The sequence below is a fragment of the Lagenorhynchus albirostris genome, chromosome 12 (assembly GCF_949774975.1).
Source record: "Lagenorhynchus albirostris chromosome 12, mLagAlb1.1, whole genome shotgun sequence".
In the NCBI taxonomy this organism is placed as follows: domain Eukaryota; kingdom Metazoa; phylum Chordata; class Mammalia; order Artiodactyla; family Delphinidae; genus Lagenorhynchus; species Lagenorhynchus albirostris.
This window is the reverse complement of record NC_083106.1, coordinates 88,360,267-88,379,706: the sequence shown is the minus strand read 5'-3', so window position 1 is coordinate 88,379,706 and position 19,440 is coordinate 88,360,267. Positions and strand designations below refer to the sequence as shown.

General features: G+C 39.6%; 1 long non-coding RNA gene across 3 annotated transcripts in view; it reads right to left on the bottom strand.

Moving 5' to 3' along the window:
• Positions 1-18,357, bottom strand: part of LOC132530751 (uncharacterized) — a 43,310-nt gene extending 24,953 nt beyond the window's left edge. The window contains exons 1-3 of one of the 3 annotated variants that reach the window (XR_009543882.1): positions 18,207-18,357; positions 16,547-16,628; positions 14,489-14,583 (exon numbers count right to left, since the gene is read on the bottom strand). This is a non-coding gene — a long non-coding RNA (uncharacterized LOC132530751). The remainder of the gene's footprint in view (positions 1-14,488; positions 14,584-16,546; positions 16,629-18,206) is intronic. The other 2 variants (XR_009543881.1, XR_009543883.1) reach the window with 2 other exon arrangements.
• Positions 18,358-19,440: the final 1,083 nt, after the last annotated feature.

The window sequence follows — 19,440 nt, the reverse complement described above, 5'->3', positions numbered from 1 at the left end:
ACTTAAGTGTTGGTTTAGCATATTCTTGTCACACAAAGAAGCTACTTCCCAAAGAGAGGAACAACGTGTCAAGTGACAAAGACATTGAGTGAAGTCTTTCACATCCTAGATTGTCCACGGTACAGCTCAGCTGGTCTCTGGGTTGGAAGGCCTGGGTCTACTTTGCTCGTCTGTTACAGGGGAAGGGACATGGTCCTTAGCATGTGGTCTGTGAAACAGAGGCAGCTGCGGGTAGAATTATAACACAAGCAGAACTGGCTTCAATTCTTCCTTCTTAGGTCTTTTCCTTCTTGTTCAGCTGTTCAAGGAACTTGCCTGCCCTCTGTCCCTGCCAGGACGATGTTACATCTGCCTGGATAAGTAGGTCACCATTGTAGATCAGGAAAGGTCTTATTTGTAATCATCAGGAACCATATACGGCTAATTTGAGCAGAAAAGGAAACTTTTGGTAGTTTATGGTTATGTCTCAGTAACTAGAAGCAGACTAAACAACCGAAAGCCAAGGCTATGCTATTGCAATTATAGGATCAGGCCAAAGTGATGTTATAAGTCCTAGCTGGCCTTGCTACCAAGCAGGAACAGGAAACAGGAGGTTGACCCAGCACTGCTGGCCTTGCTTCTTTACATCATTTATTTGTAATTCAAAATCCAAGAGAGGAGTGCAGTTGGCCAACCCGAGGTCGCCCGACTGTTTTCCATCTGTAAGGGAGACTGAGCATGTGAGTAAACAGTGTATCTGACATGTTCAGCTTGTATAACGAGAGGAAGGCTCTGTTTCTCATCAAGACCCACAAAGTGGAAAATTCCCCAAAGAGAAAGGAATTTCAGATCAGATGCTTGAAAAGTTAAAAACAACAACAAACAAATGCAGATGTGGAATTAAAGACATGGAGTAATTAAGAACCTATATGTGGAGTGATTCAGACCTGAGTTCATACCTGGAGCAAGCTACTCAATCTTGCCGAGCTTCAATTTTCTTTAAAGGAAACAACGTGGAAGATGATATCCACATGTAACTTGTGGTACACATGAAGGAGGGTAGTACAGTATATGATGCCTGGCACATCCTATGCATTTTCTAAAACTACTAGTAGTACTATTATTATTGTTACTTATTATACAATTTATTGTAGAAATTAACAGGGAGAGTATTAATAAATGTTAATACAGTGCTAAGTGTCACATTTATGATCTCAACTAATTATTTGTTGATTCAACAAACATTCCACATATCAGAAAATAACCTGTTAGTGTGTATATATATATATATATATATATTTTTTTTTTACAGAAGAAAAGAAACCCTGAGGCTTAGAAAGTGTAAACAATGTACCAAAAGTCACTCATTTAAGAGGTAATGGAATATTATTCAGCCTTAAAAAATGAAGGAGATCCTTTCATTTGTGACAATATAGATGAAACAGGAGTGCATTATGCTGATGAAATAAGCCAGACAAGATAAATACGAATGATATCATTTATATATGGCATCTAAAAAGAAAAAAAGCCACACTCATAGAAAGAGAGAGTAGAAAACTGGTTGCCAGGGGCTGTGGTGTGGGTGGGGAAAAGAGGGGAAGATTGGTAAAAGGGTACAAACTTTCAGCTGCAGGATGAATAAGGTCTGAGGATCTACTGTATAACATAGTCACTACAGTCAATAATACTGTATTGTATAACTAACATTTTCTGAGAGAACAGAACTTAAGTGTTCTCACCACAAAAAGAAAAAAAGGAAAAAGGTGTCATGAGCTGTTAGATGTATTAATTAACGTGATGGGAAGGATCCTTTTGCAACGCATATGTGTATCAAATCATCATGATATACTCGTTGACTATCTTACAATTTTGTCAATTATACCTCAATAAAACAAAAAAAAGAGGTAATAAAGACGAGATTCCAATCCAGGATTATCTAGCTCAAAAAACTACACTCTTAACCATTACAATATAGTATCCATCCATATGTTGTAACTGTAAAATGCTTAACACAAAGGAAACGTTAAATAAATGGTATTTATTCTAACTCTAATGCTTACTAGATATTAGTTATGTGGTATGCTTTACTTCTAACTACAAGGGTATAAGGTGCAAATTCTTGCTACAGAACATAAAAGCCCCTGTGGTACCCTGTAGGATAAACACAGTACCTGTAAATCTCTCATCTCTCAACCCAGAGTCTCCTCAAGTTGGAGGTCTTTACCCCCTTTATAACGTGGGAATAATGCCTTTCCCACATTTGCACTGGGCATGAAAATCCATACTTCCAGGTGTATACTGACCCTCCACTTAGCTCCTCGTCACCTTGGAATCACCAGACCAAAGATCATTTATTCCATTAATATAAATGATCTAGGGATAGAAGTACAGAATATACAGAGAGTGTTGGAGGAATCCAAACAACAAGTCCTCCACTCTCAAAACAAATTTTAGAGTTCCAAAAGTAAAGAGCAATGTTTGGAAATAAAACTAAAAATGAAACTAACATCTACAATTAGCCAAGTATTTATTATGGGCCAGGCTACTTACTAGGCACTTGATAAACATTACAGCTCATCTTCCTGCAGTCCTTCAAAGCATATAATATTGTTTCTATTTCATAGAGAAGAAAATTGTATCTAAGCAGGTCAGTGATTAGCCCAAGACCACAGGGCTAGGCTCTAAGAAAAGGCGGCCAAGTTTCAGTGGTCAAGATGGTGATGGATGTTATAACTAGAAGATTATGGCTAATCAAATAAAAATATTCAAAACGGGGCTTCCCTGGTGGCGCAGTGGTTGAGAGTCCGCCTGCCGAGGCAGGGGACACGGGTTCGTGCCCCGGTCCAGGAGGATCCCACGTGCCGCGGAGCGGCTGGGCCCGTGAGCCATGGCCGCTGAGCCTGCGCGTCCGGAGCCTGTGCTCCGCAACGGGAGAGGCCACAACAGTGAGAGGCCCGCGTAACGCAAAAAAAAATATTCAAAACGGTCCTAACGTATTATTAGGATTTCTTTAGAATAACTTGAGTGCCTTAGTGACTACAGTAGTGGTAGGCACTATAGTCTCTTTAATTTGCTAATCATACAAATCTACTTTAATATTCTTGGTGACAAGGAGCTAACTACTGATAAGCTTCTTCAGTTTTGGGGCTACTCCAGGGTGAAATGCCGGAACGTCTTACTGTCTGCAATGTTATCTAGTTCTACCAGGGGGAATAAAGCAGAACAAGTAGCCACTGTTCTTGACAAATGGATACAGTTTCAGTTTTTCAAAATATGAGTGTCACATTCATTCATTGTATCAGATAGATCTGTCAAATGGCTTTGCCCATTTACTAATGGATGGCACACTGCAGACACACGTTGGGTCAAAGGACTCAATGTCACCTCACTGATACTGTCATCAGTATAATTTGTATTGGCATTTTGTCTCACCCTGACTTTAAGGACTATGTGAGGAGATCCAAGTCTCCAGACCATGGACTGATCACCTCTGCTTGACACAGTATTCTCTGCTCATTTCCAGAGGGGACCAAGGATGAGATCTTGTACCTCTGAGTCTATTCACCCTACCTAGCAACACACACTAGCTGGGCTGATTGGATCAAGCAGGAGCCCCAGAGTTTAAATTTCCAGCTGCATTGGAGGAAACAGAGGCTATGCCCCAATCCCATAACCCCTCACTTCTTACTGCTAGCCTATCCTAGGCTGTTCTTGCTGATAGGAGTATTTCATGCTAAAAATTAATTTTGCTTACCTGATGGCAGTCACACAACCTCAAATGCCGTTTTTATAAATAAGGCAACCACCAATGGAGTGTGATTTAGGGTTTTTTCTTCTGTAGACCCTGCCTACCCTATAAAATCTCCCATTACTGCATCATGGAGACTATAATCCCTTTCCGAGGGAATAGATTCTTTCCAACCATAAGATGAAATAAGAACTTACATTTCCATACTGCCCAAAAGGAAATAAATTGATTACAAAATGCAGGAGAATGACTGATTTTCCACATTTGTTGTGTTCATTAAAGGGTTTTTGAATAGACTTGACAGTATTAAAAAAGTTCAACACACACAAAATAAAAATTAATAAATGAAGAGAAAAAAATTGCATTTACAACAAAATAAACACATTGATATATAAAAGGTTGTTTATACATCGATGAAAAATGGATGTCATAAAGTCACAAACTAAAAAGTATTAACAGCCAATAAAGATATGAAAATATGTTCAACCTTGCTATTATTAATCAAAGAAATACAAATAAAATAATTCAGGTGTCATGTTTTACTGACTAGAATGACAAAGTTTTAAAAAACTTGATAATACTGGTATTGATATTGATAATACTGGTACTGATGAGTGTGTGTAAGAAACCACACTGGATGTTAAATTCTTGGTAGAAATAAAAAGCACGGTAACCTTTCTGGAAGACAATATGTCAGTATGTACCAGAACTGACAACCAGCCATTCAAGTTCTAGAAGTCCACTCTAAGGAAATAAACAAATGCTCAAAGACATATGAACAAGGATGCTTGTCTCATTGTTTAGCAAAGCAAAACAGGAATAATCTAAATGTTGAACAGTAGGGACTGGTTAAATAAATAATAGAATGCTGTTAACCATTAAAAATGATGCTGCAGATTTTTATTAGGTGATGAGTAATCATACTTATATTACTAAATAAAAATCTTATAGAACTGTATTGTAGTTTGATATAATAATTAAAGGTATTTTATACTTGCATTGTATTTATATGCACCCCGTCACAAAAAAGTTTCAAAAGGTACCCTCAAAAATGTTACAGAGATGTTTATCAGAAATGGGATTTTGAGTTATTTTTCCTTTTTTCTTTAAATCCTTTCAATTTTGGAGTTTCTGCAATGAGCCTGTATTATTTTTACAATTAAAAATATTTAAATTTACAACAAAAGGATCTAAATTCCTCCAATTTTCCATTTATTTTCCACCCTGGCTCAGGGTATTTGTGTAAAAAAAAAAATCAGCTTATTTTCTCTTTTGTATCAATCTAAATTTACTTTTCATAAGTTAACTATTTTAGTCTGGCAAAAGTTTCACACAGGAAAATTGTTAAGGTCTGAGTATTCTATTACCTTTAAAAGCACTGGAAACTTTGAAATTATTTCTTTCAGAATTTTCATATAATACTGAAAGGCGGGGGGGAGGTAGCAAAATGAAGGGAAATAGATAGTAGTAGTCAACTTCAATTAAGAAAAAGCAACAAGAGGCATTTTGTACTCTTTTGATACGGCAGAAGCCCCATGTGTCAACTCTTGCTAAAAAATGTATATATACACACACATACATATGTTTGTGTGTATTATATGTATATGTGACACACACACACATAATTAATCCACAGTCTTAGGCTAATCACTCATTGTGGCAGAAACAACGAGCTGTTGACTACACTTTAATTAGCTCCTCCAGCCTGTAGAGGCATCACTAGGACCAAGATAGGAACAACATTCTCCATCTCCGCTTGCATCTAGGTATGGTTTTATTCCAAAGAATGTGACCAGAGGTGACCTGAAGAGTTTATGTCTGAAGGATAACGAGTTGATAATTGTAGCTTGCAGCTTCCTCTCTCCTTTCCTTTTTAGGACAAACGTAGAGCCACTTGATGAAGGTGGTGGGTCCCTGAATAACTGAGCAGAAAACTGACCCTCAGACCACCAAAGTCCATACTACACTCCTGAGTGAGTGAGAAATGAACCGTCCATGTGTTGCTCCACTGAGGTTTAAGGTTTATTATTTAGTGTTTAACTAATGCATTTTTTCTTTAAACCTCAGTTGCCTTCTCTGTAAAATAAAGTATTTGAAAAGGATCAACTGTAAGTTTTTTCCATTGCTTACGTTTTTATCTTAGTTTTTAATTCTCAGAAACATTGTGCGCATTTTAAGTTAGTAAGTCTACTTTTTTTCCCACAAAGACGGGTTCTTCAAGTTATGGAGAAGTCATAGCAGACTGTTGCTCCAGTTTAAGATACACATTCACATATGAGATGAGAAGGGTGAGGACCCAGGACCTCTGCCTTTGACAGAGGGGAGTGAGAGCATACTGAAGAATGTTTAGTAATAAAGAATTCAGATGGGAGAAACGGATGGGTTACATCTAACAGATTTGCTCAAAGGAATTCTGGAAAGGCAAATATGTGAAAATGTATAGCAAAGACATGAAATGCCTTTTGGTCCCTAAATGGATTTCATTTCAAAGACGTGCATATTGCAAATACATGTACCATAACACTTCTCTGTCCACTTCTAGAATTTTCTAAAGCCTGACAGAACATCTGCAGAGACAGATGTCATTCCAAGATAATCCACTGCAAGTTACTAAATTAAGATAAAAATGTCCTTAACCTTGAACAGTTTTTAAAGAGATTTTAGAAGAAAGGAGCCCTCCAGGGGATTGTATAACTATATAATTGTACCCTTTCTAAAAGGCTATTTACAGATACATAATGTTTCCCCTTCATTCTTTAAAGTAAAATATAGGATAAAAAAATAGTTTGGGGATAATATTTGTTTGGGACAGCAGGCACTGCTAATCAGTACCACTCTCTCCTTATTCCTTACTATCAGAGCCCTGGTTTAGGAGACCCCATTATCCTTAAGGCTAAGGTGGCCAGTTTAAAATCCGAGCTGATGAGATCTAAGTGCAAGTCTGCTGACCATCTGTGGTAAAAAATTTGCTCTCTGATTTACACACTGCCTTTTTTTTCTTACTTAATTTCTTTTTTTTTTCCTTTTCTTTCTTCCTGCTCAAATTGCTGGAACACTATTGGAGATTCTGGGGTCACTTTGAAGCTCTGTGGACGTGCTAGAGATGTGGAAGCTGGAAGAGCTAAGCAACGCAGTCCCCTGGTGATGCCCTTCAGCAGCTGGACTAACGCTAGAGGGACTAACTCCAAACTTCCTGCTACCCGTGGAAAGTAAGGTAAATCACTCATTCACTTTCTGTTACCTACTAACTGATCCAGAACTCTAACCTCAGGGTTCTAGAACCCTCCTCCGTATCCCATAGTCATACTCATGTTCCAGACTCCTGATCATCAGACTTGCTTATAGCAGATGTATGGGGAGGGTGGGCTCTTCTGGAAGCCCTGATACTTCCTCCCCTACCCCCACCACACACAAATAATGATCTTTATGTCCACTCATCCTTTTATCTACACTCAGAGGCCAGGGCCCCCAGGAAGGCTTCACTGACAACCCTTTACTCCTCTCTACATGCAGAAAGGGTAGAGGTGTGGGCTCTGGAATCAGACTTCCTAGACTTGAATTCTTAATCTGTTACTTACCAGTTTAGGACGTGGGCAAAGTAGTTACCTTCTCTGGACACCCCTGTAAAAGAGGAACACTAAGTAGCACCTATGTACCTTACTGAAAGGATTAAATGAGCAAATGCAGGTAAAGTTCTTATAATTTTTTCTTGGGTCAACCAATTCTAGCTGCTATTGTTACCTCTGGCTAATTTAGGGCAGAGTCCCTTTGCCCTCCTTTGGTTCTCTGGGCCCGTCTCATTCACAACACACACAACCGCATACTGCAGAGTTTTGAAAGGTGGTTCTCAAAATGTGGTCCCTGGGCCAGCAGTATCAGCCACACCTGGGAACTGCTTAGAACTCTCGCACTGGAGCCCAGCAATCTGTGTTTTAACAATATTCTCAGGCAAATCTGATGCACACTAAAGGCTGACGACAACTGAGAACATCTGTCTCAGACTCTCCTGGAGGCATTCACCAAAAATAGAGTTACAGGACCTTACACCTGACCAGCTGGAGAAGGGGTCTAGTAATTGCCCTGGTTATCATGCTTGTCATGATTTTTCAGCACATAAATGTTTGAGAATCACTGCCATTTTGAATGTGTGTTTCACTTGTCTGCTTTTCCAGTGGACTTTACTTCCTTGCAAGGAAGGTTTGTGAAGATTTGTTGCTGTTGTTTGCATTATTAGTTTTATTATGCTAATTCTAGAATCTCTGGTGCATAGTGCAATCTCAGGCAGGAAGTAGTGGCTCATTAAAACAGGTATCCCAAACGTCTTAGTAGAACTTCAAGATTAATTCCTTCAGGAAGAGGTAAAATTGTCATTATATGCAGATGATATGATACTACATATAGAAAACCCTAAAGACTCTACATGAAAACTACTACAACTGATAAACGAATTCAGCAAGGTAGCAGAATACAAGATTAACATACAGAAATTGGCTGCATTTCTTTATACCAACGATGAAATATCGGAAAGGGAATGTAAAAAAACAATGCCTTTTAACATCACAACCCCAAAAATAAAATACTTAGGAATAAACCTCACCAAGAAGGCAAAAGACTTATATGCTGAGAACTGTAAAACATTAATAAAGGAAAGTGAAGATGATTCAAAGAAATGGAAAGACATCTCATGTTCTTGGGTTGGAGGAATTAATATTGTTAAAATGCTCATACTACCCAAAGCAATCTACAGATTTAATGCGATCCCTATCAAATTACCCATGACATTTTTCACACAATTAGAACAAATAATCCTAAAATTCATACAGAACCATAAAAGACCCAGAATTGCCAAAGCAATCCTGAAGAAAAAGAACAACGTTGGAGGCATGGCCACCCCAGACTCAGACAGTACTCCAAAGTCACAGTAATCAAAACAGCGTGGTATTGGCACAAAAACAGACATATGGATCAATGGAACAGAATACAGAGCCCAGAAATAAACCCACACACCTCAGTTAATCTTTGACAATTAATCTTTGACAAAGGAGGCAATAATATATAATGGGAACGAGACAGTCTCTTCCACAAGTGGTGTTGGTAACATTGGACAGCCTTATATAAACCAGTGAAGTTAGAACACATCCTTTCACCATACACAAAAATAAACTCAAAATGTCTTAAAGACTTAAACATAAGACATGACCCCATAAAACTTCTAGAAGAGAACACAGGCAAAATATTCTCTGACATAAATCATACCAATGTTTTCTTAGGTCAGTCTCCCAAGACAATAGAAATAAAAATGAAAATAAACAAAGGGGACCGAATCAAACTTACAAGCTTTTACACAGCAAAGGAAACAAATGAAAATGAAAAGACAACCTACAGAATGGGAGAAAATATTTGCAAATGATGCGACCAGCAAGGGCTTAATTTCCAAAATATACAAACAGCTCATACGACTTGAAGACAATAAAAGCAAACAACCCAATAAAAAAATAGGCAGAAGACTTAAAGAAACATTTCTCCAAAGAAGAAATACAGATGGCCAATAGGCACATGAAAAGATGCTCAACACTGCCAATTATTAAAGAAATGCAAATCAAAACTACCATGAGGTACCACCTCACACCAGTCAGAATGGCCATCATTAAAAAGTCTACAAATAACATATGCTGGAGAGGGTGTGGAGAAAAGGGAACCTTCCTACAACACTGTTGGTGGGAATGTAAGTTGGTGCAGCCACTGTGGAAAACAGTATGGAGGTTCCTCAGAAAACTAAAAATAGACCTACCATATGATCCAGCAATCCCACTCCTGGGCGTATATCCAGACCAAACTATAATTCAAAAAGACACATTCACCCTGATCTTCACAGCAGCAATATTCACAATAGCCAAGACATGGAAATAACCTAAATGTCTATCAACAGATGAATGGATAAAGACGATGTGGTACATATATACAATGAAATACTACTCAGCCATAAAAAAAAGAATGAAATAATGCCATTTGCAGCAGCAACATGGATGCAGCTAGAGATTATCATACTAAGCAAAGTAAGTCAGAAAGAGAAAGACAAATACCATGATACCACTTATATGTGGAATCTAAAATATGACACAAATGAACCTATCTATGAAACAGAAACAGAATCAGAGACATAGAGAATAGACTGGTGGCTGCCAAGGGGAAAGCAGGTGGGAGAGGGATGAACTGGGAGTTTGGGATTAGCAGATGCAAACTGGTATATATAGATTGGCTAAACAACAAGGTCCTACAATATAGCACAGGGAACTATATTCAATATCCTGTGATAAACCATAATGGAAAAGAATATGAAAAAGAATGTATATACCTATGTATAACAGAGTCACTGTGCTGTACAGCAGTAATTAACACAACGCTGTAAACCAAGTATACGTCAATAAAAAATAAGTTAATTAAATTTTAAAAAAGATTAATTCCTTCAGAAGAACAAGTACTACACATTCACAAAAAAAGCACCCTTTGAAAGTTTAAATTTTTGAATTTCTTTGCCACTTCCTTAGTTTTGATCATCTTGGACAATATATTTTTAATATTGACTTTTAAAAAGAATTGTGTTTCAGTGTTTGCTATCCTTAGAGAGACAGAAACAGGTAAGTACAACTAAATACTTGTTTTTCAAAAGTCTCAAAAGTATAAGGGAAATGAAAGTAATTATATCTTCAAATGATTTTGGGGTATGTTTCTAATTTCATACTTCTGATGCAATTCAAGATTAAAACTGTATTAAGACATTTGAGACATGCTGCATTGGTATTAAATGAATTTAATTTTGTGAAAAGTGGTAGAAATATTTTCTTCAGCAAACATACCTGCAGATATAAAATCACAACCATAAATCTACAAAAAAGCAAGCTATTGAATGAAATCTGATTGGTTATTTCCATGCAGTATGGATATGCTAATAATTTAATTTACTACTTGCTAACAGAAGCCAAAATTTAAATATACATATATATGTGTGTGTGTATATTTATATATATTTATATACATATATGTGTGTATATTTATATATATTTATATACAAATATATGTACATATATATATCTTCAATTTTAAATCATTCATATGTATGAACAAATATACATACACATATATAACAATTGTTCATATATATATATATATATATATATATATATATAAACAATTTAAATTAAAGAAAGTACATCTGGTGGCCTATTTTTTCCCCCCGATTTCTAAAGAACACCATATTCTATTCTAGGCAGTGGAATGTCAATCCACCTTAAGGGTTGTTCAAAGAGCACATCTGAGAAACCACTGGTTTAGCCAATGATGTACTTATTGAGGGAGGCCCTAGTGCCACTGTCAAGAGCTTATCCACAGGAGAGATAAGAAGGTACTTGTTTGGTTTGTGAAAAGAAGGAGTAGTGAGGAATGGCAGGTAGCTGCAGGCTGATGACACATGATGTCCATATATATGTAGAACCAACACGCCCATAATTGCACGCATTTTCCATACCCAAATCCAAAGCCTTTATATCATTAATCCCAGGCAAAAATGGTAAGATTCATGTGTGTTACTATCCCACGGCTTCAAGATGCCTATAAACTCATATAAGTATGTCTTAGTTTTATCAGTGGAGGACAAACCAGGCTTCTATCACCAAGCCCCATTCCATAACAGGCAAACCAGTCCAAGACTTCTCTGAATGCTGCAGGAGAGTCTATGGAAGGGGCGCTCACTCCACTGTGATGCCTAAAATGCCTTTGCACAGAGCAAACATTCAATACATGCTGAGTGAATGAATGAGTGAACTGGTGTCATAAAACAGGCTTATTTCAGGGAAATTCCATTCAACAGGCTGGCATTCCTTCCTACCCATCTTAATTGTTAAGCTTGCAATCAGACAAAAATTTAATTATAAAACGTTACAGCTGAGGAAATTTTAGAAACTATCTACTCTCCAGAGGTATACAACTTTAATTTAGCGGTAAAAATCACTAGGAGTGATTTAGGAGTCTATCAGACCTGAGTCCAGATTCCACAGCTACCATATTTTCATGAGCAAATAACTACTTCTGAGGCTCTGTTCCATGTATGCATTATGGGATATCATAATAATACATACATTAATTGTATGACTATCAGGGGATGAAATGACACAATCCATTTGCCATGGTCGGCTAAGTAATTTGCACCAAGTAAGCACTCAAGACATTAGCCAATATTAATAGCGGAGAGATGAAAACAAAACTCTGGGACTGATGCCTACCCTAGTGGCCCCAGTGGTCGTAATGACTTTCTTCCATTCAGCCTGCTCTCTTCTCACTAAGACTAAGGAAGAGAAGATGAACAAATTAGGAATAACAATTTGAAAATGGTTTTATACTCCCTGAATGAACGGAATTATAATAAAATGATTCATGAGTTCTGCAGAAATATGATGAGACTTTAGATCTTTATGTTAGTTCTCTACAAAACCAATTTATGGCCCTAAGATGTACCTTCCCACCCAGCCCCATCCTTACCAGGATCAAACATCATTGTAAATGGAAAAGTCAACAACACATAATCAACAAGCTAAGTTACAAGCCAGTGAAGTCTCGGAGCTTTGATAGAGAAAATTCAGATTTATCATTATATGTAAAAATAAGACGATATGAAGAACTCAATTTAAAAAATATTACCTGGAGATCTATAATCTCTATAATAGTGCTATAAAAAGTAAACAGCTAGAAATCTATTTAGATGGTTTTCCTTATAAGAAAGCCCTTTCTGTATAACTTTTAATGTACTATTGATGAGAACAATTCAACAAAATTCAAATAAATATCTGCAGATGTCCTACAAGAAGAAAAGAACAGAGTTAGATGCGACAGGGGATAACTGGACTTCAGGATGAGTAAGACCCTATACTTGACCTCAATAAATTAACATGAAATACAGTGGATGAGTCATGTACAGAATGTCAGAATTCTAAAACGCCAAGCTAAGTACCAAAAGGAACATGTGGGGACTCTTAAGAAGGAAGTAAAATATTGGTTAGTTGATTACGAAAAGGCAGAAGGGAGTAGGCTCCCTTTGGCTGCTCTTTGAAGAGATCACTTCCTTTCCCCCCTGGTCCTGAGGCTAGGATGGCATGGGCAATAGAGGAATGTGGGGATTGAGAATCATTTCTACTCTCACCAGAGTGGCTGGAAGCAGATTTTCTTACCAGGATGTAGTAGTAGGCTAATATTTAAGGGTTCTTGAGGTCAGAGAGAAGGGTTTGAATAATCCGGCTCCATCTCTTGCTGTGGGTCAAGTTTCTTACCTTTCCAACACCTCAGCGTCTTTATCTGAAAATTGGGGATGATGATAATGTCTCCCACCTGAGTGTGAGAACTACATGATATAGTGCATACGCAGGGCTAAATTTGGTGCCTGGCACACAGAAAGTGCTCAGTACGGCAGGCGAGTGTAGTGACAATAAAGGCAAAGATGACGGGGGTAGTGCCGGTGTTGCTTCTGCCCGCAGAACAGGCTCTGACTGGGAGAGAGTTAAAGCACCTTTGGGTTCATGGGGGTTTATATATAAGCAATGGTTGATCAATGTGAGCTGGTTGTCCAAACGATTATGTGCAATCTAAGAAAAAAATGGGCCTCAGATTTGCTCAGCTACTTAATAATATTAGCAGCAGTAGTAGTCAAAGAAGCTAAATTTTATTAAGTATTTATATGCCAAACAACGTGCTGAACGCTTTAAAAGGATTTACTCACTTATTACAACGAGGCTATACGCTAGGTCCTGATAATGTTATTCGTCTCTTTCAGATGTTGACTGAGCCTCAGAGGGGTTACAAAAGCACCTAAGATCCCGTTGTCAGTACATGACGGAAATGAGTTCAAATCCAGCCTGTCTGACTTGTTCTTAATCACTAAGGTATGAAATTAAGCATGTTGCCCTTTGCCTGATTCTCCTTCTGAGGCCTGAATATTTCACTTAGCGCTCGGAGTGCAGAAAAGAGAAAATTCTCTCTCCTTGACCCAACTTGGCATCAATATCCAACTCCCCTTCTCAAAATGGGTTGCTTCAACAAGTAGCAATGAATGCCGGGTTGTGGACCAGTCACCTTGATGACTAAGAGTCAGACGCTAGGGAAAGAAAATGCTCTGACAAACCTACCCTTGTACAGAAACAAGACAGAAATGGGGGGACAGGGCAGAAGATAATGGAATAAGGAATAGGAAAAATAGCACCTGGCATCGTGATAGTAATAATAATAATAGTAGTAGTAGTAGTAGTAATAGTAATAATAATAGACTTTACTATGCTCTAGGCATTGTATTAAGTGCTTGGTGTAAGTGACTTCATTTTAACATTGAAAACAAGTCTATGAGGATGAAATATTATTAACATCATTTTATAGGCAGGAGTATTGAGGTTCAGGTAATCGGGTAAATTGCCCAAGCTCATATGGTTAGCAAGTGGAAAGCAGAGATTTGAACCAGCACCTACACTCCTAACCATTATGCTATAACCATTATGCTGAAGACATAAGAATTCCAATGGTCTTTCCCCATAACCCACTCCTACACTCCAGACTTAAATAGTCCAAGATCAAGAGAGAGCAAGCTTGGAGTTGCCACTCTTCAGTGAGTGTCAATCATTTCAAAACAGTGTATTTGCTAACAAGATGCAGTTCCTGTGATAATCTTCTCAACCAGGTATCAAGAAACAGGAAGCAAAGATTCAAGTAACAGTATGTTCCTACTTACGAGGAAGGTGGGACAGCATAGTTGACACTGGGCTTAACTGTTCTGGAAAACGTGGTCCCAGTAGGCATACACACTGGTACATTTTCCCCACCTACCAAATACAAAAGAAGTATTTCATTTCCATGTTGCTCTTCAAGTTCCGCCTCATTCGTGCCTGTCATTCATCCTCTGGCCTCTTCCTGTCTCCATTTCTGTACAGAAAGGTGCCGAGTCTCTGCTCTCGGATACGAAAAGGGTGTGTTAGGAGAGGGAGCCATGGTACCTCAATGTCTTTTTTTTTTTCATCTTAATTCTATTATGCCAACTCCACTGAACTTAATTAGAGTGAATACAGAATTACACAATTACCCTCTGTTCTATTCTTCAGATGTTATATTTTGATAAAATTTACGATATGCTGCTCTCCCCTTGAACATCAGATGAACACTAGAAATGGATGTGTGTTGACATAAAATCTGTTATAATTACAATTAAAGTATAGCTTACATAATGATAGTGTTAACATAAAATTATAGATGTGTAGAGACAACGTGGTCATGCATTTTTTAGTATAAGTACATGCTTAGACCAATATCTGTTAGTGGAATGAAGATGGAAGAGAATTTTGGTTAAGCCACAAAGGCTGTTTAAGGACTTGCAGATAGCTAAGGGGAACTCAAAAGACCAGTAAGATAATATTTCCCCTGCCATGTTTTCAATTGCAAAGTGAAGGGAAGATGTGAAAGTAAGTACCCCTATGGAAATTACAAGACAAGTACATTTTTTTCCTTGAATACCTGGGTAAATGCTTAAATTCTAATGTATATCAGTGATGCAAATTTTCAACTGAGTTTGATAAATCATAAAATAATAATTATATATATATGTATATAAAACTGCATGGAACTAGACAGTTCAGAATTACTTCTAATTAAAGAGGTACCCTATAACAACTAACTTAAACCTTACAAAATATGGTTCCAAGTACCCTATCAGAGTGAAAAGTAGGAGATCAAAAGGTTTATTGTAAATGTTTGTAGTCATGGTGTCTTAACTAAAACTACTGTGTCACAAATACTATTAAAATAATTGTGACGTTTTATTCACTTTTACTGCAAACAACAAAAGAAACTATAGGTATTTTTTTGTTTCAGGTAATTATTTTAGTTAACAGTTATTAAATGTTTTGAGAAGACAGAGTGCTAATTGCATTACTTCATTTTATCTTTAAAATAGCGCTTCCATGTAATTATTCTTAATATCTCCATTGTATTAAAGTGTATCTCTAGTTTAGATCTTTCTTCAGAACTGCAGACTTGTGTATCCAACTGTGTACTCAGCATCTCTACTTGGACGTCACGAAAACATCTCAAATCTTATACCTCCAAAACTGGTCTTTAATCCCCCAAACATACTCTACCCCAAACTTTTTCCATCTTAGGTGACAGTAACCACACCTTTCCAGTTCCCCAGGCCCTAAATCTCGAATTCACCCTTGACCCCCTCTTCCTTTCCATTCTTGCATTCAATCTACCATGAAATGCTGTCACAACCTTCCCAATGTGCCACTTCTGAGAATTACCAGCCGCTAGCAGCCTGGTGCAGGCCACCAACATAGACCTTGAGGATCCTGTAGTCACCTCCCGAGATTCTCCCTGACTCCACTCTCTCCCCACATCCTCAAGACCACAGATAGAGTTATGCTTGTCAAACAAGAGACAGTTCATGCCACACCTCGGCTGAAATCCTGCCCGTGGCTGCCTACATTTAGAGTAAAAGACACAATGCATGTGATGGCCTCCCAGGACTTACCCAATCCATCCCATCACATATCCGACCTCCAGCCCTCCTGCTGTCTCTTCTTCCCCACTGACTAAGTCAGCCAGGGTGGCCTCCTTGATATTCCTCCAAGCTGCCCGGCATATTTCTGCCTTAGAGTTTTGGGACTGGTTATTCTTGCTCCCAGGGAGTGGTCTCCCCCTCATACATTCTGACAACTCCCTCACTTCAAGTCTTTGCTCAAATGTCAACTTATAAAATCCACCCTGACTACCCTATTTAAAATCCGAACCTACCTGTACACTCCTCCAGCACTCCCAACCCAAGCCTCTTCAGTGAGCTTCACATCCTTTTCCTTATCCCGTAGCGCCCATCAACCTGTGACAAAGCATAGAATTTATTTATAACATCCGTTTCCACACGAGAGTGTAAGGAGGGAGAAAGCATGCAAGAAGGAGCACGCAGGCAAAGGCTCTTGTCTAATTTATTCATTGATACGTCCAAGCATAGAGAACAGGAAGATGCTTGATAAATAGTCCTGAAAAAGATACAGATGAGGAAACTAGTAGTGAAGCTCAGAAAGTTTAAGCAACTTCCTCAAGGTTCTAGAGCTAGAAGAGGGTCACAGTAGAATTCACACTTGGGGATGTCTAACTTCAAACCTCTTAGCCTCTCTGCTATCTTTTTTTTTTTTTTTTCTTTGCGGTACGCGGGCCTCTCACTGTTGTGGCCTCTCCCGTTGCGGAGCACAGGCTCCGGACGCGCAGCCCTGGCTCATGGCGCAGGCCATGAGCCATGGCTCACAGGCCCAGCCACTCCGCAGCATGTGGGATCTTCCCGGATCGGGTCACGAACCCGTGTCCCCTGCATCGGCAGGCGGACTCTCAACCACTGCACCACCAGGGAAGCCCCTCTCTGCTATCTTAAGTCCATGCAATTCAGGATTTGTTTTAATCAGTGCCACGGAAATTCTCACTCCACTGAATAGGATCAGCAGTAAGCTGACCCAGGAGGTCATTTTTCCCACAACAGTCTTTATATATATGACTAAGGAACACACTGGTAAAAGAATATGGGAGAAAGTCTGAGTATGACAAGTCAGCTAGACTGATATTAACTAAAAAAGCTGTGTGAAAATATCCTTAAAAAGTTGCCCCCAACTCACTCAAAGTCCAAAGTTGGAGCTGGAAATACAATGTCATGGAGTTTGGATAAGAACAGGTTTTCTCCAAGCTGAACTATGACACAGAGATTAGAGACTTCTAGAAACTATACTTTTTCAAAGAAAAAACATCACATGAGAAAAATGAGGCCTAGAAAAATTAAATGACTTAAGCTAATTAATGGCAGGACTGAGACTAGAGTATACTTTGTGTAATTGGCTATGGTCTTTTTTTGTTTGTTTGTTATCACTTCAGAACGAGACAAACTTAAAGAAAGGAAACACAACCAAAACTCGGTGGCTGGAAAAGAGATGAATGTGAACGCCCACTTGTTTCTTACGTATAAAGTTACCCCTCGCAGTGTTTTGGAGGAGAAAACGCTGGCTCTTCCCAACGTTGGTTACATACACAAAGATTCCAAAGACAAGACAAGTGCTTTGCAAACAAAGTAACTAGAACCAGCTCAGGCTTCCCCGCGCCGGGTCCTACGTTCCACGGTCAGAACCACCAACTGTATCCGCCCGGGTAACAAGGTGATTCAGAAAACCTGGCGCCTTCAGAGCAGCGAGAAAACTTAGCCGGGAAGAGAGTCAGGAGGAAACTTGCTCAGCTTCTTGCTGGGGTCTGAAACGATCCCAATAGAGTCTTTAAACCCCTCAGGTTTCCCCAATCAAGCACCCTCGCCTCCAACCTGGGCCACCCCAGATCTGACTATCAAACGACAGAAGTCTGCGGACGCACGGAGAGCTGACCACCCCACGAGAGGGACCTACGCGCGGCCGCGCCCACTCACCCGCCGCTCCCTGGGAGACGGGAGACCAGCCCGGGGTCCAAGTCCTGGGCGTGGCAGACTCGCCTCTCTCCGGGCCCGGCTCCAGCTCACCTCAGCGCGGGCCGCCTGGGCGCCGCCATCTTGACCACAAAGGGGGCCTCGCGCCGGAGGCCCCTGAGCGGGCGCCCTGGGCGGAGCCGGAGCGCCGGGGAGCCTCAGGTCGGCGCCCTACGTCCCCCGCACGCTCGCTCCCCGTCCACGCGCGACCAGAGTCCCGCACGCAGCGCCCGACCCAGGCTTACGCGGAACCGGCGCCCCGCGCAGCCCGCACCGCGGCTCAGGCGGCGCCGAGGGCGGCCCGGGCCGAAGAGCGGGCGCGGGGCACGCGCTCCGTAACCTGGCAACGCGGAGCAACCCGGCGTCTCCGGCGAACCCCAGCCCTCCACCGCGAGGAAGCACGGACCCCCGCATCCGCCGCCCAGCCCGCGCCGCCCCTGGGTCGCTCCGCCCGCCGCTGCCCGCTGGCTATGGTCTTTTAAATCCATGATACAACGTCTATATGTAACAAATCTGTTAAACCCTAAATGTTTATGATAATTCAAGTAATCCATTATCTGAATTATTCTTGAAGATAAAACATCCAAAGACTTCTTAATTGTATGGGTATACATACATAAAATACACGTGGAGGTAACTTCAAATGTAGAATGTGCCTGTCTCTATTCCTTCCCTCTCCGCTCTTTTAAAAAATGCCCCTTTAAAAATTGCCCACTCACCATCTGTTAGGTAAATTTGCTGAAACACAGTAAATGTGGAGACAGAAATTGTTATAGAGACTATTCCAAATGGCACTGACACCTGTATTTATGAAATTTTTAAAAGGGTAAGTTAGAGTTGTTTTTTTAAAAAACAAAATCCCACTATAGTAACACCACATCATCCTAGGTGCCCAGTTCTATCCAATTACATAAGATGGAGAAAGAGAGAGAGATAGAAACAGAGAGAGAGAGAGAGAGAGGAGAAAGAGAAAGAAAAAAGGAAGAAAACCAAGTACTTATGTATAAAATGTTGCTCCCAAAGTTTGAGATTATACTCAAGCATCAATGAACAGAAGGAAAACACTTACAAATTTACAAATGTATTTCATTTATGGTATGAGGGACACAGGTTTAGATTTGCAACACGCTCCCACAAGGGTCAAATTGACCACTTTTTTCTATCTAGTTGCTCTTGAGAGAACGAAACAATTGAAACA